The 23,441-nt window shown below is 39.0% G+C and overlaps 1 pseudogene; it reads left to right on the top strand.

Annotated features, from left to right (window-relative positions):
- The first annotated feature begins 6,630 nt into the window (after nt 1–6,630).
- On the top strand, nt 6,631–22,980 carry LOC140246885 (ATP-dependent DNA helicase RecQ-like; annotated as a pseudogene).
- The last annotated feature ends 461 nt before the right edge of the window (nt 22,981–23,441 follow it).

The raw sequence follows: 23,441 nt of genomic DNA, 5'->3' as shown, positions 1-23,441 counted from the left end.
TTAAAGCAGGGGTGACACTGTCCCGGAGATGGGCTTCTAGCCCTTTTTACACTTGTGTTTCTTAACCCCGGACTTTTTCTGACCCAGGACTATCGTTAGTCCCGTACCTATTTTTTCAGCTTTTTACACTCGCCAATTAGTCCCGTACTATCTCTTGTCCGGGGCTAAGGAGAAAATTGACCTTTTTACACTCGTATTTCTTGGCCCCGGACATTCCAAACCACATGAATATTCATGATTACGCTGTGTACTGTACACGTACACGCACGCACCGGCAGCACTTGATTACCTCGTTTCTGATTGGTCAGTGAGGGTTGGACTTCGTCTCCGTCGCTTAGCCCAGGATTATTTTTTTCGTTCTGTTTACACTCACTTGCTTGGCACCGCAATTGCGGTGCTAACCCTGCTATTTTGCAGGGTCAGATAGTACCGGACTATCGGTGGGGCTAGCCCACTTTGGCAAAAACGAGTGTAAACAGAAAGTGGGCTAAGGATAGTCCCGTACCAACGGTGGGGCTAAGGCCCCCCCCCCCTCCCAGCCCCACCGTTGGTACGGGACTAAGCAAAAATTCACAAGTGTACAAAGCCCTAGAGATAGACACATGAGAGGAAACTGAGGTGCAAACAAAATACCAAATGCAGCTCTGATCGTCTGTTGTATTAGTAGATCCTCCGACACTGTCAATTACATTCCTTGTGCCCGCCAAGGCATACACTTCAAGGACTAAAGCTCTTTTTACACTTGTGTTTCTTAACCCCGTACTTTCTCTGACCTAGGACTATCGTTAATCCCGTACCGATTTTTTTTTTTCTTCAGCTTTTTATACTTGGCAATAAATCCCGTACTAAGATCTTGTCCCGGGCTAAAGAGAAAACTGACCTTTTTACACTCGTATAATTAGTCCAGTACTTTGTGTGGTTCAGACTTCGTCTCCGTCGCTTAGTCCCGGATTATTTCTTCGTGCTCTTTACACTCGCTTGCTTGGCACCGCAATTGCGGGATTAGCACCGCAATCAGGCAATTGCGGTGCTAACCCTGCTTTTTTGCAAGGCCAGATAGTACGGGATTATTGGTGGGGTTAGCCCACTTCGGCAAAAACAAGTGTAAACAGAAAGTGGGCTAAGGAAAGTCTTGTACCAACGGTGGGGCTAGGGCCCCCCTTAGCCCCACCTTTGGTACGGGACTAAGCAAAAATTTGCGAGTGTAAAAAGCCCTTATGTGGGTTACTCCTGCACTGCACAAGCTGTTAGTGTGATGAGCATGTGCAGGGCTAACACGGGTACATAATTCCCCATAGAGACGTGTGTTCAAATTCAAGATTGAAAAAAAATTATGTAAAATAGCTGGGAGAAATGAGGCGTTTCATCTTTACTAACCTTGATAAGTGAGATATACCCTTTCCTGCCGTGTATTGTCATGCGAGGACACCCTTATCTGTCCGTTGCTTCTACACTACAAGAGCAAAAGTTAATGAAGTTTTGTTTGTATTTCATATTGTGTGCGGCCGTGTCTCCATTAAATGATGACAGTTTCACTGAAATGTATCCCCTCTACTTTGACCGCCGATGGAGTTTGCCATGCTCCTGCAAAAACTTAGTGAGCGGCGACAAGATCGTTGGCAAGCTCCACAAAACAACAACAACAACAACAACAACAACAACAGCATCAGCAGCAACAAGAAGAACTACTCGAACAGAAGCTAACAAAACAAAACAAAACAGAAACACAATAGAACACATTAGTCCTAGTACGAATATGAATCAATCTTTTTTTTTTTCTTTTCTGCATAGCTGACGTAGAGTCACCCCTATGGAATGTAAAAACGTATATGATTTTACCTTTGCAAACATTATACCCATCCAGACCAAATTAGAAGCGTGTTTTACAGGAAGATCCCATATTTCCAATCGTAATTTTGAACCTCTACCCCACAACGATCATAGTTATTGTTCTTGTACTTCTTGTTTCATCTTTTTGATAGGGTAATCTTCGAAAAATATCAATCATGTGCTGCGGATTGTCAAAGACGGCTGCTTGTTTGCTGATTATCACAGCAGGTAAGGGAAAGAAATGTTGATGTCTTGTGTTTCTCTACTTTTTTTCGTTGCTCATGATTCAGATGTGACTTTTTTCTGTATGTTAATGTGAGGGTTATCATAACCATTACTCCGACACTGAATAATCTGTGTTTATTTACGACAATAGAACGTTAATCACCTCTGCAAGAATGTGTCTTTTTCTCATTACCTCTTATTTTTACCATTTTTTCATCTGCAAATATGCAATTGCGTCATGTTCGATTATCTTCCATCGACCGACTTCTACATTCATGTTACTTAATTTCACTCACTTATGAAATTCTGTCACATTGGTTTAAGAGCTAGTGTTAAAGAAACGTTCTCAGTAGGGCCTATATAATACGTGTTAAAAGTCCGTTACCCAGTGTAGGCCCTATATGTTTATTGTAATTGAATGATAATGTTTCGCTCCTGTTGATTTGCTAATGTCTTCTCAGGCATATCTATGTTAACCTATAATCTAGGCAGGGGTGCTACAACAGCTATTGTCGTTGCTGTATACCGCAAAACATCTGATGCGGCAAGACTATGGTCTTTGTTATGAAGCGAGACTATTGTCTTTGTTATGAAGCGAGACTACGAACAATCATGCTTGGATAAGTTTGAAAGCTATAGGGACGCTGGGTGATTTCAAGTTCGGTGCTAGTGCTAGTGCTAGCCCCCACACAACAGCCTTAAAGGACAAGTTCACCTTCATAAACATAAGGATTGAGAGAATGTAGCAATATTAGTAGAACACATCATTGAAAGTTTGAGGAAAATCGGACAATCCGTTCAAAAGTTATGAATTTTTGAAGTTTTTGTGCAGTAACCGCTGGATGAGAAGACTACTGCAGTGTGTGAAAAACTTAGATGTCACATGCGTACAACAATATAAGGAAAATATAAAGAGAATTTCACAAAATTTCATCTTATGAAAAAAGTACACATTCCCCCGACTCGTTACCGACAAATGTTATGGGTAATATTATTCCCCCTGCCTTTAGAAAGAGGCAAGTCAAGTGCTCTTTTATTATGCGAAAAAAGTGGAAATATGTTGAATTTTCTTTATATTTTCTTTATACTGTTGTACGCATATGACTCACAAGCTGTAGTAGTCTCCTCATCCAGCGGTTCCAAAACAGAAATTTTAAAAATTCATAACTTTTGCGTCGATTGTCCAATTTTCCTCAAACTTTCACTGATGTGTTCTACTAATATTGTTGAATTCTCTCAATCCTTATGTTTATGAAGGTGAACTTGTCCTTTAAAGGGTCCCTGAAATCCAATGCATGTTGATTTGCTTTGATTTATGACACCTTCAATATCACTTTTTCGGTGAAACGAATATCTAGAAACATTCCATATGTGACCCTGCACCACACACCAACAAAAAGTCGCCAGATATGGATTTTTAGTTAAGGACAGATTCTGAAAGAGCAGACTGTAAGCTTTAAAATTATGTATAACTCAATTCAAGTGGACTCCCCCAACCTATCTAAATACTGGAAAGAAAGCACCTACTCTGGAAGAGTGGGAACTGAGAAAAGAGGCTCTGAAGTACAGGATCTATTCAAGCGCTTAATCCTTACCAAACCGTGCTAGCTGTGCGATAAAAGGGGCAAAAACAGGATGTAAACCACCGGAGCAACAAGAATGAAGAAATTATCAGATTAAGCTGAAATTTATTGACATATTCTGTCCATGATTAATGCCAACTTCCAAAGTAGTAGCTTTATCCTTTCAAAATTTATTAGACTTGAAAGTGAAGAGTGTGCAAAGTATTTCAAGAAAATGAAAAGGGGCCTCTAAGACATACCAGATCATTCTACTCTCCCCCCCCCCCCAAAAAAAAAAAAAATGGTTGTAAAAAACCTGGTGAAAACACACATTCCCATTCATGTTATGATCCCAAACTAAAGAACAGTGTAGAAGAACAATAGCTCTTTCAGAAATTGTGAAAAAAACTCAAGATTGACTCGGTTGAACCATTTGACCTTTTTTGAGTCCTCACGTAAAATCAATGGGTGCGACTTTTTGTTCGTTTTGTGATGCACGGTCACATATATTTTTAACGATTTTTTCTTCTATTTTTCCTCACATTACTTGGGAATGCCCCCCCCCCAAAAAAAAAAAAAAATCCTTCCAAACCAATATTCCTCAGATGTCCTCATCTGTCAATTATTGCGAAAGTACTGAAATGTTTAACAAAAGACATTGGAATGCACCTTCCACTCGACTCAGCATAACTTGCATGTTTCTGTGACATTAATGTGACTAACAAAAGACATGGCGAGGGAACATGCAAGTTATGCTGAGTCGAGGGGAAGGTGTATTCCAATACCTTTTGTCAAATTAACGAGGCGATACCGATCAAAATTATCGATCAGCAACACTAGGACTGTTGGCATCACCATGGACCTGTCCATGGAATCACAAGTTCACAACACCGCGAGGTCCGAGGGAATTGCACAACAGTCAAATATCAAATGATGTAGCCAAAATTGCTTAGTTTTAGACACATTATGAAGAAGACGGATTAAAATACCGCTAATTTCATAAAGTCCCCCAAATGCAACTATCCTAGTTTTGCTCCCATCAGGCAGGCTCAGATTTATGTAGCCATGTCTAGAATGTTCGTTTACGTTTTCGTGGGCGACCACTGCATTATTTGATCATAGATTTTGAATGTAAACGTGCATCTATCTATGGGCGTAAATAATGGATCTCGCACAGCAACGCTAACACCAGCACCAAAGTTGAAATGACGAAAATGAGAATCCATAGAGGGGCTAGTGTTAGTCAATGCGGGAAAAGCACGTAAATCGCTAACACGCGGCGGAGCTCGGTTCAGCAGACGACATTCAACATCGAGACCTGCACAAGTAACCGGAAATACGTCATAATTTGGAGGTCACCTCCCAACACCGATGTGATTTCAAGTTCGGTTTTATCGCCGGTGCTAGTGCTGAGATAGCACTAGCACTAGCTCTGGGTCTAGCACCGAACTTGAAATCACTCACTGTCTTCTTTAGCTTGGTTTTCTGTACACAAATAATATGACCACAAACTGAGGCGTTTGAACGGGATAGTAGATATTGAGCATAAAATGAAACAATAAGTTATGGAATAAAATAACATGCATTTAATGATTTGAAGGTGACTTCAGCATATCGGTTTCAGAATAATCATATTTGGAGATTACAAAATATGAAACAATGGAAACCCGTTAAGTAGAACTTTTTTCTTCTTCTTGTTCTTTAAGAGCCATTAGCAATGACAAAATTGTTAGGAACACGTGACTCTATTCATAATTAGAAATAACTTCCAAAGCCTTAGCATCATCCTTTCAAAAGTTACCAGAGTTGAAAGTTAGTAGTTTGTAAAACTTGAAAACACACCTAATCACACTATTCTCGTTAAAAAGTGTTGTACAAAAGCTGCTAAACGTACAAGTTCCTGCTCTTTTTGTGATCCCAAGCTTTACAATATTATAAAAGAATTGACCTTTCAGGAAAGGTTAAGCCATTCCACCTATTTTGGGTCCTCACACAAAATCAGCGCGTGCGACTCTTTGTTGATTTTTGTGATGCTGGGTCACATTCATATACATACAATACATACAAATTCATACACATAAATGTATAATAAATATAGACAACCATGATGCATTATGGTTATGCATTATGTTACCGCCTCGCTCAAAAACCACACAAAAAAAGTCGCAGACCTCTGTAATGGATCAGAACAGTAATTTCTGTTGACCGACTTATTTTTTATTTTTTGGCTAAGTTTTATTACCTGGGAGAGTATCTTTCTTGTACCTACACTGTGAATTTGGCCGCTTTAAAACAAAACAAAACAAAACAAAAATCGCGGATATTTGCAGTTTTTCTGGAACATAATCTTTACAAATCTTTGCATAAATATACATTCCTTATTTTCATAGAAAAACACATTTCTCGTCCCCCCCCCCTTTTTTTTTGGGGGGGGGGGTTACTGATGAGAGGTACAATTATATCAATAAGAAGCATATTTTTTCTCCTCTTGCCTCGTCTGAGGATTTATTATGATAACAAGCATATCATGTACGCATACATCTTCCCATACATTTTTGAAAATCGTGAATAGGTGCAATATGAGGAGGAATGCGAATGATCTGAAAATCAGTATCCCTTCTAACGACATTTCTAATCGAGTAGGTTTTCTAGCTGTTACCCAGGGAATAGACTGCTTCTCTGACTTATTCATGAGGATGGTTAATGCACACTGAGTGGATCTCGGCTTGCCTTGGGTGTGTTTAAACGTAGCAACAACTGACTTATTCAAGTTGGATTTCGTACATTACGAAAACAGCTATCCGAGCGAGTTTGGGTGCAGATAGACATTCATAAATTTGGTAGCACTGACAAATAGCCAATTCTGTTCGGCCGTCTGTTTTCAAAGTAGGAATTTGTCAGTGGCTTTGTTTTGATAAAGGGCATTGAAATTTTGTTTCTTGTAGAGTGAGTCAAAATGGTATCATTAGCTGCGTTCAGACGAAGGCAGTTTTGGTCGGAGTAACTTCGGAGGATGGGTCGGAGGAAGCTTGGTCGGAGGAAGGTCGGAGGAAAGGTCGGAGTAGTGCCCGTCTCAACAAGGTCGAGGTAACTTACTCCGGTCGGAGGAACTTACCACGACCTCTTCCTCCGACCAAGATACTTCTGACTTTTTTCAGGAGTATCTCGCTGCCACGTCTAGCTGGTCTAACATGGCTTCTCTGTTTTCTGTCACCTAGGGAGAGGACTTTCTGTAACTTATTGATGAGAACTGTTCATGCATGCAAATATGTCCTCGGCTTGCCTAGGATTTCTTTGACGTAGCAGGAACTGAGGTATGCAGGTTGTATTTCATAAGCCATGTTCAGACGTATTTCTAGTCGGAGTAAAATTTATGGCGCAGCAATTAGAATTCAATTTTATACTTATCTTACCACGACCCTGTATCCACACGGTCGTGGGAAGAAACTCCGACCAATTTACCACGGCCTTCGCGGGGATCACCGTGGAGGGTCGGTGTAACTTCCGGAAGTGGTAGCGCCGCGCACGTCGACCATACCATTTTTTTTTTTTTTTTTTACCAGCGGCATTTGTCTTCTCCATTCTTGTTGATGGAAATTTCTGAGCGCTAGCTTCTTCGTCGCGATCGACTAGGTTAGAATTGCACTACATGCGCACGTGTACTCGCAAACTGTCAACATTGCGATTTGACCCCGGAAGTTTTATCTAGGTCGTAAGGTATGTAAGTTCATAGATACTCCGAGGGCTTGTCCGCACGGGCAATTTACTCCGACCAGCTAGTCGTGGTAGCGAGATACTCCTGAGAAAACTCAGGAGTATCTTGGTCGGAGGAAGAGGTCGTGGTAAGTTCCTTCGACCGGAGGAAGTTACCACGACCTTGTTCAGACGGGCACTGCTCCGACCTTTCCTCCGAAATTACTCCGACCAAGATACTCCTGAGTTGTTGTTGTTGTTTTTTTTTTTTCTGGAGTATCTCGCTACCACGACTAGCCGGTCGGAGTAAAGTGCCCGCGCGGACAAGCCCTCGGAGTATCTATGACCTTACAAACCTTATTCGACCTAGGTAAGACTTCCGGAGTCAAATGCGAGTACACGTGAGCGTGCAGTACAATTCCAGAGATGCCAAGTTCAAAAAACTTTTATGAGCGAGATTTTCATGACTCGGCGTCTCGGCGCTCGCGCGCATGCGCGCGCGAACGAGGGGGGTATCCCCCTCCCATGATAGGGAGTTTTTTTAGATTATTAGCTCTTAATGATGCCATCTGGTGCATATATTTTTACCAATTTTGAAAGACAAAAGGGAAATATACCTTCAATTGCAACTATCACTTTAATCCTTTGAGCTATGCTCGTTATTTTAGGCCCAAATTGCAGACTTCACCCGATGCGTGAGAAAAATGAGTGCCATGCGTGAGATTGTGAGACAGACCCTAAATGCTTGAGTCTCACGCAGAATGCGTGAGACTTGGTAGCTCTGCAATTCTAACCTAGTCGATCGCGACGGAGAAGCTAGCGCTCAGAAATTCCCATCAACAAGCATGGAGAAGACAAATGCCGCTGGTAAAAGGAAAAAAATGGTATGGTCGACGTGCGCGGCGCTACCACTTCCGGAAGTTACACCGACCATCCACGGTGATTCCCACGAAGACCGTGGTAGATTGGTTTGAGTTTCTTCCCACGACTGTGGTGTGGACACAGGATCGTGGTAATATAAGCATAAATTTGAATTCTAATTGCTGCGCCATAAAATTTTACTCCGGCTAGAAATACGTCTGAACATGGCTATGCTCAACTCAATAGCTGCTCTCCCGGTTGAGGATGTATAAAATTGATACATATTATGTATCCATGAATCTAATTACATTCGAGTAACAGCCTATTTTCTTCAGGCGTTTATTTCAACTAAGGAACATGTAAATACTTTTGTCTCTTTCAGTGGTATTAGAATGAGGGGTGGACTGGTTCGCTGATCTATTCATGAGGACTGTTCATGCATGCCACCCACACGTCCCCCTCTCTCACTTGTTAGTTGTTTCGACGTTGCCTCATGCGTAAAGTTCCATTTTGTTATTTACTTACCAGGTCAATAATTTCTGATCAATTTTCATTCTTCATATTTTCTGAAAAATGCTATTCTTCTTCTACGTCATCTTTTGTATACTTGGCAGTGCCTCACTGTATTGTTCTGATTGAAATGTGTAGCGGTATGTTGTTAGTTTTTGTTTGTAACTTATATTTTGAAATGTTGAATTGTGAGGGGGGTGGAGTTTTTGTTTTGTTTCATCTGCACATACGTGTTCCGGGGAACAGGATTATGGGCCAGGGACAAATTTCACATTCCTCTCTCTCCTCCTCTCTCCTTCACTGTCTGTCTGTCTGTCTGTCTGTCTCTATCTCTAGTGTGGGTTATGGAGTCAAGGGTTGTGGGTAAATATTGTAAGTATAAATGTTGAAATAGTATAGTTGGAAGTGATTTGTTGTACTTATTTAATTCTATAGGAAACCCCAGGGGAGTTAATTTAGTTATGTTACATTTGATATTGCTGGTTGTTATCACAATTGTTAACTGAGACCCATGTTATTCATTTGTGTGTGTGTGTGTGTGGGGGGGGGGGTTATTTTAAATTTTCTGACATAAGTTTTGTTTGTAGTATTTTTATCATCATAGTGTTAATATAAAATTTGGGGCCTTGGACGGGTTGAAATAGCTTGAGTTATATACAGAATCATTATATTGTGTTAGTAGGTGTTACAAAAAACATTTCCCACTTTTGATGCTTAATAGCTCAAAAATCATATATCACGTAAAACTGTCATTGATATGAGTAATAGCTAAATAATGTACAATTTAGTTGGAGGTGATCTGAAAATGAAAACCAATACCAGTTTCATGAAATCCATGATCAATTTCAAAGTTAGGTTCCAGATTTTGGTCAAATTTGAATCCTCTGTACAAAACCTGAACTTTACATAGGAACTAATGATGTGTATGTGAGTGTGTACTTACAATATGACCCTGAATAATGCACCCGGATATCACCTGTTCAGAGCTCTGCTCCAAGGCACATGAAGGCTTATTAATCATATAATGCTCATTTCCCAGTTTCTTCGATCAAATTGAATTACAAAAAAATCCCAAGAAGTCCTTGGATCACCAAATCAATTTTGAGATCTATAAATCGTAACAATAATTTATTTTATAGATATAAGTCTAGTGGCACAGAAGAAGCAAAACGCAAATACTCAGCTTACCGAAATACTTTGACTTCTGTGCTACGTAAAGCAAAAAAAACAAAAAAAAAAAGGTAATTTTTCTGCACAATTTCAAATCCATAAGAATGATATCAAGTCTACTTGGAAAGTTATAAACGATGTGTTAAAAAAGAATGATGGAAAAAACCGGGAATTGATAAAATAATACAAAATGGAACGATAATTGATGACTCCCGTAGTATTGCTGAAGCATTCAGCACGTATTTTGTAAATATTGGGTCAAATTTGGCCAGAAATATTCCACTAACGGAAAAAAAACAACAACATTTCATTCATTTTTTTTTTGTGAATCCCAATCCTAGTTCTATATTTTCACGCCCGTAGATGCATTGGATGTTATTGATATTGTAAATAATTTTAAAGCTAAACAAAGCTCAGGTTATGATGGTATTTCAATGTTTCTTCTTAAACAAATCATTTATGAAGTAGCCGCACCTTTGACCCATGTATTTAATTTGTCTTTAATGACTGGCGTTTTTTCCTAGTAAAATGAAAGTTGCCAAGATTATTCCTGTTTTTAAGAAAGGCAGACAAGACGACCTGGGCAATTATAGACCAATATCTCTTTTATCATCATTCTCCAAAGTACTTGAAGAAGTTGTCTACTCCAGAACTGTCAAGTTTTTAAATGATCATGATATCTTAGTAGACACTCAATTTGGTTTTCGCAAAAAACGTTCGAGTACTCTTGCCGTTTTGTTGTTAATAGATAAAGTTGTTCAAGCTATCGAAGCTAAATCTCACACTGTTGGAATTTTTCTGGACCACTCCAAGGCGTTTGACACAATTGATCATGAAATATTACCGTACAAACTGTCTTATTACGGGTTTCGTGGTAGCGCCTTGTGGTTCAGAGATTACCTCACAAATCGATCACAATTTGTACACATTAATGATTCTGATTCAAGCACAGCAAATATAACATATTGTGGTGTTCCACAAGGCTCCCTTTTGGGACCACTTCTTCTTATTGTGTACATAAATTATTTGCCCAGGTCGTCAGCACTCCTTTCTTTCCTCTTGTTTGCGGACGATTCAAGTCTTTTTTTTTTTTTGACGCACAAAAATCCTACTGAGTTACTTGACATGCTTAACGCTGAGTTGAATCACGTCAATGATTGGATTCAAAGTAACAGATTATCCCTAAATCTAAACAAAACTAATTTTATGGTGTTTAGTAACACAATCACTTGTTTACCTGGCTCAATTTCAATCACATGAGTAAACTTACAACAGACAAATTCAGTTAAATTTCTTGGTCTTTTAATTGATTGTAAATTATCTTGGCAGGATCAAACAAATCATTTATGTAAGTTATTATCAAGAAATTTGGGTGTAGTTTTCTGCGCCTGTGCCTGACCGACAGAAGCTTAAGCATGTTTTCCCCATATATATATTTTGTACCTTATATTCGACTTTGTTATTGCCGTATCTTCATTATAGCATACTGGCCTGGGGGAATTGTTCCAAAATACGCCTGGAGTCTATCTTTAGAATACAAAAGCGAGCTATAGGGATTGTCAATTGTACCAATTATTTAGCACCGACAAGCCCACTGTTCAAAAGTAATAACCTCTTAAAGATTTTTGATATATATTCTTACTCCCTTGGGATATTCATGTACTAATCAACTAAAGACGAATTGCCTTATGCTTTCACACCCATGTTTGTAAAAAATAAAGTTATACATTCCTATCCTACAAGACAGGAAAATTCATTTCACTTTTCTCCCGTGAGAACTGCATTTGCTCTTAAAACAATAATACATATACAGGTCCGACATTCTGGAATAGCCTTGACTCCGACATTACTAAATCGTTGTCACTGAATTGTTTTAAACGTGAACTCAAAAAAATCCCTTGTGCAGGCTTATATCTAATAATACAACATGCAATTTTATTTGAACTCCCTCTTCTTTATCAGATTCGTTGTTTGTTATATGTATTTCAGGTTTGCTTTTCATTCTTTTTACTGAGTCATTTATGTCAAGGCTATTCCTGAATTAATGAATCATTATGTATCATGTGCATTTTTGCGCATTCTTACAGTTACGTAACTGTGTTGCTCGGGTGACAAGGAGTCTTGTAAGCGCGTTACAGTTGGCTATTTTGTATTTCACTTTGCTTTCGTATATTTTATTCCTTTCTCTTGCTCTTTTTGCTCTCTCTTCTTATACGTCCCTTTCCTTCCTTTCATAGTTTTCGTTATAGGTTGTTTAATAAGAAGACCAACACTTTCATATATAGAGGGACCTATACATTGCAAACTTTGCTTTTTAGTAGGTCCCCACATTTCATGTTTGTTAAATTGTCTTCTCTTGTATTCTTTGTAATTACGACGCTACGTTCAATCTTATGTTCAATCGATCGTATTATGTTTGATGTTTTGAGATGTGGAAAATCAAATCAAATCAAAATCATTCGTGATGGATTGCCCTGGGAACTGCTAGTCTGAATTCCTAGCAAAGGGTGAAATGCATGCACTTGAAAAAAGTAAACACATGTTTCCATGTGCTTGCATACACCACATTTCAGAATGAATTCAGAATAGTGGAATTCCTCATGAATAAATAATGGAGCATTCAAATCCTGGTCATTGTTCAGGACCATTGTCTGGGGGTCCACTACACACTCCCATACACACCAATTGACTTCTGTGCAAAGCCCACAAAGTGTTGAAAATAGAGCAAAATCTGAAACGTAACTGAAAAAATAATGTTTAATTTCATGAAACTGAATTATACTGTCATTTTAAAATTGCCTTCAACAAAATTGTACACTATTCAGCTATTGCTCATATTAGTCTCAGTGTTATCTGATGTATAGTTTTTGGACTATTCAGGATCAAAAGTGGGAAATGTTTCTTTTTTTAAACACCTAGTATAATTGTGTTATAGATTTGTAGAGTGTTGTTTGTATTCATTGTGCCTATCATAGACGTAATTATGAAATTGTGATGTAAAATGTGTTGTATTGTCATGATCATTTTGGTACAATGTAATGTCAATGGAAGCCAAGTTTCTATGTCTGACATAGACCAATAAAGAATGAATGAATGAATGAATGAATGAAGTTTAGGACCACAAACAAATGCAAAATTATGTTTTGGCAGCAACTTTTATAGAACATTTTTTTTTTCTTTTTTAGAATAGTGTAAGTTTGTATGTATGTATGAAAGTATTTTTTTAAAGGTTAGTGTATATTACATGTATTACCCGGGAAAGATTCTTTGAGAGAAACTTTTGGGATGTGAGGTCAAAGGTCAAAGTCAAATGTCATGTGAAATTGCTAAATTTTCTTTTTTTTCTCGATATCTCGGAAATGGTCAAAGGTATCCTCTTGGACAATGAATGTTTGGGTCACGGTGTCAAAGGTCAATTATCAAAAGGTCAAGGTCATCTCCTTAGGATTCACTATTTCCATCATATATATGCTATGCCTAGAGGATTTTTCTTGAAACTTAGTGTATACATGTATTACCAAATACAAATTCTCTGGGAAAGTTTTTGGCTGAAATGTCAAAGGTCAAGGGGTTAAAGTGTACTGTCATTTACTTCTACATATCCTGGAAGTGGCTTGAGGTGTCATCATGAAACTTCGTACATGACATTTGACTTTGACCTTTGACCTCACATCCCAAAAGTTTCTCTCAAAGAATCTTTCCCGGGTAATACATGTAATATACACTAACCTTTAAAAAAATACCTTCAGGCATAGCATGAATATGGGGGAAATAGTAAGATTTTGAGCATTTGACCTTGAAATTTGACCTTTGACCTTGAGCATGTGCACCAAATAGTTGATGGGCACAATTTTGTCCGTTCACGCATATCATATGTCGGACCCCTGTGAAAAACAGCTCTTAGCTGACCAGGGCTATCCGTCCCATGAGTGGAGAACAAATAAATAAAAAAAAAAATAAAAATAAACCTAAGCATGTAGGCCCTACTGCTTGTCGATGATTCCCTGGGTAATTTTAGGGTCTTGGGGTCAAAATTCAAGGGTCAAAGGCTTGGTTAAAATGCTGAATTTCACCATTTGATGCTGAAATTACACATTTTCTCCATACCTAGGAAATTAGTCAATGCATATAAAAGGTTTAAAGATCAAGTAACAATCGTCAAATCCCCTAATACCTGCTCTCTTACACGATATAGCCATTGGTCCAATTAAACCTATATGTACTTCAAGGAAAGTGAACAATCACCACATTTGAGACAAATATACCGTTTTATTTTGTCTTGCCAATTATGTGAAACTGTCATCACACATTGTCAAGACATACCGTAGACTTATTGAGAGAACTATGCACCATGGCAAAGGCATACCAGCCGCCATAACGACATTTCTAGTTATTTCTTAAAATCCTTTACACATTTTTTCACTTCAAATCTTAATAACTTTCGAAAGCGTGGTGCTACTGCTTTTAGAGTTCATTAGTCTTGGACAAAATGTGTTAATAGAGCACCTTCAATTTCAGCCTAATCGGGTAATCCCTTCGTTGTTGTTGCATTGGTGTTTTACATCCTGATGTTTACCCAATTCATTGCACAGCCAGCACTTGGTAAATATTCAGCGTTAAAATTGACCCTATAATTCGGAGCCTCTTTTCTCAGGAGGACCTACGAACTTTTCCAGAGTGTGTGCCTTCTTTTTTGATATCAAGATATTAAAATTGAGTTAAACCTCATTTTAAAGATTAAAGTCTGTTCTCCCATAATCTTTGTCCTTTGCTAAAAGTCCTTGTGACCTTTTGTTGATTTTGTGATGCATGATCACAAATGCTACACCTTTGAAATATTACGTTCATTTCTCCTTGAATTGTTGATTCTAGTAAGACTCATATTTTTTTTTTTCACATGCCCAATTCAATGTTATCAATATACGTTAAACAGCCAAGATTGCCAGTGCAACATTTATCTCAAACGGATCTCGGCAAGCTACTGTGACGACCTACATGCAGAACGCAAGTAAGCTTTGCCGCCCTATCACTGGACCGAACGGGACGTTGATAGAAACATTCCCACGTGAGATCACTCCACCAGCGCAGATCCGGGGTATACAAAGGCACATGGCTTGTCTCCCAATCGCACCAAACACAACAAGAGGTGGGACTGTGAAATGATTCTTGACCTTCTGCTTATACTTTATATATATATATACTTATATATCCGCTTAAATTTGATATATATATATAATATATATATATATATATATATATATATATATATATATATATATATATATATATATATATATATATATATATGTAATATAATATATGTATATAAACTGGACAGCAAAAGAGAGTACCCACTTCTGTCAAAGGCTGCACACAAAAATTCACCACCTAGAAATAAACAATTTTTGTACACAGGTCCGCTGCAGTATCCATTTAACAGTAATCACATATCCAATAGCAAGTGATTGTCTTTATTACAAAGAAAAAAATGACACGCACAGCATCTTGGTCACTGAATCAAAAGTCACAAAATGTCACAGAATGAGCCTTACAAGCCTTACAAGACGTGGCATAATTTTCCTGATGGAAGCTTGCTTAAACCAGAGTAAAGTAATGTCCAATTTAAAGAGCTAGCTGATTTTATTCTGAGAATTAGCATAATCAGGAAGGATAGCATCCCTAAAAACAGAATACACTCATGAACATCATTTTGACAAAGCAGGTGTTCACTTTGACATATTGGTTGTTTTAAAAAAAATATCCATTCAGTGGCCATTTTTGCATGGTGGAAATTGCTGTTGTGTGGGACTTTTGATTCAATGACCAAGATGCTGTGCAATTCAAGTTCTTTTTTGTTATGAAGACATTCAATTGCTAATGTGCATGTGATAAGTAAGGGGCATTGCAGCACACCTGTGTGCAAAAGTGGTATATTTCTAGGGGGTGAATTTTTGTGTGCGGCCTTTGACAAAAGTGGGTACTTTCTTTTGCTGTCCAGTGTATATATATATATATATATATATATATATATATATATATATATATATAAGCTTGACAAATAAAAGGGAGACTAAGATCGAGAGCAACGTCCCGCCTCAGTCCAATTTCTTTCAACTATATATATATAATTATATGTATATATATATATATATATATATATATATGTATATATATATATATATATATATATATATAAGAAACAAGATTCTACATTTTGTTTTTATGGGAAGACGTGATATGCTCACAACTAAGTTTATATAGGAGACACACGACTTCAGGGAGGCAATTTGTGTCTTAACGTTTTGTACTATAATTCCTAAATTATACAAGTAATAAGAAGTATAATTAGAATTCTATTAGTAATAATGAAGTATAAGTCGAAGAGGTTAGCATTTCCCATGTGTTTAAGGCAGTGAAGTCACATAATGAAATTCAAAGTAGGTAAAAATTCCAAGCAGTCCTAGTTGGCTATAAATACCTGTGTCAGTGAGCAGCAAACATCTTTTCAAAGAGAAAATGACTTTAGACAGACCAGCAGTACCAGTATTGGGTGCAATGCAGACAATTAGTTCACTGGTCCTTCTGATCATACAAACAAGCAATACATAAAGCACAATCATTGCTGTTCCAAAGGTACGGAGCATTCTTATACGTATGGACATCTTATGTCAAGCAATTAAACAGAACATCAGCATACAGTAGGGCCCAGCAGTTTTGACTTCTGTACAGTGTTGGAAGGGGAGGGTTCAGAACTGAAGAGTATCGATTATAAGAGATGCTGGGTGGGAACCTCTTCGACTTATACTTCATTTATTTATTACTAATAGAATTCTAATTATACTTCTTATTACTTGTATAATTTAGGCGTTCTATTACGTAATACTCGTATAAGTCTTCATAGGTTAGCATGTTCAAAGTTCCGTACAGAAGTCAGTCTAGTGAGGACAAGAGGACAAGAAGGATGATGGACAGTTTTCACAACAAGGTTGAAACTTTAGTCATGACACCTCATGCATTGAGAGTGTCTATCGATGGTGACACACATTGTCGCAAACAGGAGAAGAACTCGAGCAAAGTTTGCTTGAGAACCTATAAGGTGCAAGGCATAGGTTTTGAGTATGGTATCATTTTGATACCTTTAACTGGAGCAGGATTAGGTATGATAGCGCACAGACAAATCAAATACAATGGACCTCTTGTACCAATTTCCCAATTAAGATACAATCATTGTTCCTTAATTCATATACATTTGAAGGAAGAATTAGACATTAACCAGTTCATACTTGGCATAGTAATATTGCAGCAAGCATAATTAGAGGCAACTCCATTGCCATTTTGGGTTGATATTAGAGTTTAAATTCATCAGTTTGGTGGACCGAATCTCCTAAACGAGTGGCCGAGTAATAATGTGTTGCCAATTTCCAATGCACAACGTAACGTGATTTATGGTCTTGTGTCTTATCTGACTCGTATTAGGACATTGTTCTTAAATGAGATACTGATATACAGATATATACACATATTATCACAATTCACATGTCCCTTTCTAACTCAGCAGAACTGAGAATTGTTGAACTAATGTGGAATCAATTGTTAGAAGGTAGAAGGTTCAAAATGTACCAGCGTTCGTCCAGTCAGTTGTGGACAAGATTTCGTTAAGACTTTTATATTCCATGCGCAAAAGCTTTAGACTAGTTGCGGCGCTTCCTTACCTATGAGCTGAGAATGTAATAGGCCTACCCCTTTCATATGGGCATCCTTGGATGTCTTACCAGACCAGAGTCTGGGATAGATGCGGGATGACTGTGCTCCCAAATCCTTATGTATGTGAACACGAGGTACGTCCTGTGGTACCCCTTCATACTGATCTCCAAGACAGTACAAACTCGGTACATGTTACCATAGCAACAATACATACATACATAATTGTATGCAGCAGTCAGTACAGTGTACAGGGATGTATACCTTTAGCCATTGACAGTATATCAATTATATTTTAAGTGTTTATGCATGCAGCTGCGAGGGACTGGCTTTCAGCCTCCGCTCCAAGATGCTTGTCGTCACCGATTTGTTGGGATGTTTCGAAGAAATCATGAGTTTGCTTTCTGATCTTGCTCGTTGGAGATGTTCTGTGCATTTAATATACTCGTGAAGAGTTGATAGAACACAGAGTTTAGGATTGGAGGTGAAAGAAGGCACTTTAATTACCTGGTTAGAAATGCCTTTCATATCTCTAATGTGAAAACATGGCCTACTCTTCCGGTAATGTCATAAGAACTACTGTAGATGCTCAGCATTTGTGTACGTTGGGCCGAAACAAGTGCAAGCAAGGAAAACGGTTTTTGGCTCAAGGCACTGAACGAATCTATAGTTCATAGGTATCTTGGAAAGATAAAAAGTGATTCAAAACAATTGAAACATCCCAAGTCTTGTTGTATTTAGGCTTGCGAGGGTCGGAGTTAGATACGCCTTTCATAAGTCTGACTATAGGGGCTGTTTGCCTATGTCATAGCTCTCAGTTTTAGGTAGCATGGAAGACAGAGCAGATCTATGAGTTAATCGTGGAGTGGGCTTGTTGAAAGGCTATGCTATAGGCTTAGAAAGTTGACAACGTGTTCTGTAGATGGGTTAAGAAGGATCACAAGATTGTTCAGAACACAGACAATGTTGTTGTCTTCAAGCACCCTCATATGTTTTGTTTATTGGTATGGTCTCGCCATGATGATGAAAGGAGCTTTGCAGCGTGCTGCGATGTGTCTGTCACTTGTCATCGCTTGCAGAGAGCACACATGCAGGCGGCTTATGACGGGCGTGGAGTGACAAAATTCAACACAACCATACAACTATACAGCCATGGAATGGATGTCAGGTTTTAACCAATCAGAACGCAAGAAACCGTACAACTATGCAACTGTGCAATTATGCAACTGTGCAACTGTACAGCCCTAGAATGCCTGTATGGTTGTCACTCGCACGGGCCGAAATGCCATTAACCGAACATTCATGCATCCCTACATGCATTACGGAACGCCTGTCGGGTTTTAGCTAATCAGGACGTGAAAAACTCGACAGACATACATAAATACATGAGTGTAGGAACGGCTGTAGTGTTTTAGCCAATCAGGACGCGAAAAAACCCGACGGACATACATGCATGGGTGTGGGAAAGACTGTAGGGTTTTAGCACACCAGAATACAATAAATTCGACAGACATACATACATGCATTAGTGAGGGACGGCTGTTGGGGTTTTAACCATTCAGCCTTTCCCTCTGCACGTATCTTTTAGCCTTGGGGCTCTGCTAACCACTGAAATCCCCTGACAGATTTATTGTACCGTTGGTGCAATGGTCTCCATTCCTTTCCACATCAAGGGTTCATGACCTGCCCCCTAAGGCAGCTGTGGACGTATACTCAGGGAGGTGCTTCGAGAGAATGAAACTATACATGTGTGTATATCTGTTGAGTTTATTGCATTCTGGTGTCCTAAAACCCTACAGCCATTCCCACATCCATGCATGTATGTCTGTTGGGTTTTTCGCGTCCAGATTGGCTAAAACCCTACAGCCGTTCCTACACTCATGTATTTATGTATGTCTGTCGGGTTTTTCACGTCCTAATTGCCTAAAACCCGGCAGCCGTTCCTACACTCATGTATTTATGTATGTCTGTCGGGTTTTTCGCGTCCTGATTGGCTAAAACCCTACAGCCGTTCCTGTTCTCATGTATTTATGTATGTCTGTCGGGTTTTTCGCGTCCTGATTGGCTAAAACCCGACAAGCGTTCCGTAATGCATGTAGGGACGTATGGTTGTTCGGTTAATGGCACTTCGGCCCGTGCGAGTGACAACCATACAGGCATTCTAGGGCTGTACAGTTGCACAGTTGCATAGTTGCACAGTTGCATAGTTGTACGGTTTCTTGCGTTCTGATTGGCTAAAACCTGACATCCATTCCATGGCTGTATAGTTGCATAGTTGTACTAATTTTGACTCCCCTCGCCCGCCATAGCGGCTAGCCGGAGGCTCGTCGGTGGATGAGGGTGTGGGGCAAGACTTTTCTCATGGAGTAATAGAGGTGGGGCTATCTGCATTTCAAGCAATAATGAGAACCATGGCTGCCGCCACCATTGGGGCAGTGGGGATTGCTCAGGTCACCTTGTCCAGTTGAAGCTTGTGGAGGAGTGAAAACGTTCCATCGTAAGGAAAAAGGCATCAAAATTCAGGGCAATATAACTTGGCTCCCATTTGACATGAGGAGCGAACTGGTGGTCAGGGGAACCGAGATGCAAATTAAGGTCAACATCAGGGTCACTGCTAATCTATATGTAGAGTTTGTGGATTATGTGATGAAAAAACATGCATAACAGTTATTATAGTTGTTCATGTCTCTGCGAGACAAGGAGAAAGCTTCAGAATTGTCTAGGCCTACATCTGTTAAATTAGTCCACTGCCTGGACTGTTTTGTGTGATCATTTACCGCGCGCACACACCGCTACAGCACGCGTATGCCCCACAGTACGCTCTTGTATTAATTTGCCGCGCACGCACGCATCTCAACCTCCAAAACAGTCCAGTCTGGTTTGCCAAGTCTCCCCGAAATATTTCGGAAAAAATTGGCCCCACCCCCATCCCCTCATTCATTTCGAGCATCCTGATTGGTCGATGAGATCGCGTCCAGCAGGCAATTTGTGGGATCGAAAAAAGTCGATCGATCTCTAATCTTGTAGTCTTATTGCAAACAGGTATATTGCATGTAGCAATATAACATACGTATTTTACGCCAATATTTATATTAATCTCTCCACATATTGATAGAATTTCAAAATTATTTTTCTTTTTATTAAAAATTGCTCAAATGATATATCTTAGAGATCATAAGAGGAGAATGAAATTAGAACGTACATAAACAGTGCGTAAGATTAAGACTAACTTCTACTCGTTTCCATAACTGTTATAAATTAAATTATAAATATCACAATAACCAGCATTTTAAATCTATTTTTCGACCGAAAAAATAATTTAAAAATTACAAATATAAAAATTACAAATAAAAAAATTGATAAATACGTGTAGAAAAGATATTCGCCCATTTAAAGCATCGTGACTTATCGTACATGTCAATTTCGAGGTGGCTTTCACTTCTCGATCGGGGATCCCCCGGATCGCGTGTACAGCATACAGCTTGTGCAACAAATGTGCTTTTCGTATTGATTCCGAGTCTTGCGTTTTCCGACCAAAATCTGTGCAGCATTTCAAGTATTTCCTCCAAACCTTGTTTACATGATCAATGGATGTCAACATCAGCGTCTCCGCGTCGCTTATTCTGACAGTGATAATGAGAAGAGCATTCAATGCAATGTGCTACTGAGAAGCTTGGATTCGTTGACGGTTTCGGGGAGCAGCAGCAGAACCAGAACTTAGACGTCCCTACTACACGTACCTGTTTCTCCGTGCGTGATTTTGTTTATCTCCATGCCGACTGGTTTCGGCAATAGTGTGGTGTTCCAACTTCCAAGCTGCACCGTTGTGCATTGATATTCTTCGCAAACTAGATCTACATGATGGACCAGACTCCCCGAAAGCTGTGGCTCTTGTCATGCCTTTGAAGTCTTTAATTTTGGACCAGATGAGCAGGGCTATGGATCTTGCTTGGCCTGCGTGACAAAGTCGAAGACTCAAGCGGCCTAGTGGTAAGCTAATCATTTAACGTTAGATCTATCCAGTTTCTACAAATGATTCGTCAAGGCAACTTTCATTACGTGTCTCTTGTCTTGAATTACAAACTGTAACTGTAGGCCCCTAGTTGAACAACAAAAAAAAAAAATGATTGTAAAACTAAATGTAGTTAAATGTCTGGCCTCTGGGCCGGGTAGGGTAAACACATGTCAGGCTTCTACTACAGTACTACTCTTGTGAGTGTTCCTAGGTGTACTGAGCTGAGTCAAATCCTGTGTAATTGTAATAGATTGTTAACACTGTAACTGCACCAGTTGGTTTAATTGTTTTGTACAGTACAGTAACTACTGTAACTTTCTCGCATACAAATGCAATTACACATAGGCCTACTGCCTTAGCTTTAATCTGTGAGACACAGCCTGTGTCTCGTCGGCTTTGCTCCTCTACACAGACAGAGGAGCAATCGAGACACACGCTGTGGCCCACAGACTAATTCTTCATGTGCATGTACATTGAGAAAAAACTCAAATAGGAACATGCTTCAGTATGCAAATGTACTCATACTGAAAGGGGACAACTTTGCACAACAGGGAATGACACTAGAACCAGACAGGGTTTGCCTTTTGAACACTTTAATTCGGTCTTCGGTAATGAATCGTCAACATAGGTCCTCTGAGGACAGTCGCCATCTTTCGTTCTTCTTTCCGCCCTCTCTCGGTGTATCTGTTACAATCGTTTACACATTATGTTCCCTTACAATACTTGTTCATCTATAGATTAAAATTATGCAGTCTTATGGCTATGCGATATGCATTGAAGAGACTGCAGGCATTATTAAAATCACATGTGCAATGTAGAAAGTGTTCTTTATTTTAATCTTACTGGTTTTTTTTTCTTATTTTTCAAATAGGGGGACTGCATCTGGAGACACCAAAGCATTTCGAGCAGTGTATGGAAAATTTGGTGAATTACGATCGGAACTCAAGTCGTCAGTCCCGCTGTTGCCCTGACAGCCACTGCAACCAGAGATGTGCGTAGCGGTATCATCGAAAACTTTGGTCTTCGCAATTATGTGTGGGTAAATCAGTTGCCGGACAAGCAAAATATAAAACATGTTGTCAAGTCTGCTGCAAGAGACTTAGATACAATGTTCAAGTGGCTGGCAGATGACTTGAAGATCCATGGTGCATGTTGTGAAAGGATGATAAGAAAAATGTGCAGTAATGTGTACACGACCTTTATGGCACTGCTTCCAGAAGGTTGCCACAGGTATGTTAATAAGTTTATATGTACCACCAGAACATTGAAACTGATATCCAAAAGGAAATTGTTGACAGCATGTTAGCAACAGATGGTGAAATCAGAGTTGTGATAGCTACCATTGCATCTGGCCTGGGTGTTGACGTAATAACGTACACAGTACGGTTTTGTGTGGATGCCCAAGTGATCTAGACGATTATATCCACTTTTTAAAAGCACTCAATTTTCAGGCCTTATCAGATATACTGGTAACATGAAGAATCATGTACAGCTGTACAGCTGTACATTGTAGCTGAGATTTTTTTTTTTTTAATGAAAAATGTCACGTATACACGTGTACATGTAGCTTAGCTTGTACCTTTGGGATTTGAAAATTATTTTTTAGAGAATTCGTATGATTGTTTTAAAACAAGAATCCACTGTGGGTGTTTTTCCTCCTTAAGGTTTGTAATGGTGAGTGGTTGGTACATTGGTTTCTGGTGTACCTGCATTTTTGCAGTTCCATGCTAAATGTACAATAATTTTCTTTTTATCACTGCAATTATGGTACCTTGCTCTTTTTCATAGAAGCAAATACAATGTACATTTGTACATACCTACTTTTCATACTGTACTTTGTTTTTTAGGCGTGAATATTTTCATTGATTTTCATT

This window comes from Diadema setosum, chromosome 3, assembly GCF_964275005.1.
Source record: "Diadema setosum chromosome 3, eeDiaSeto1, whole genome shotgun sequence".
In the NCBI taxonomy this organism is placed as follows: Eukaryota; Metazoa; Echinodermata; class Echinoidea; order Diadematoida; family Diadematidae; genus Diadema; species Diadema setosum.
Note: the sequence above shows the minus strand (reverse complement) of the source record. Positions and strands in the feature narration are given on the sequence as shown.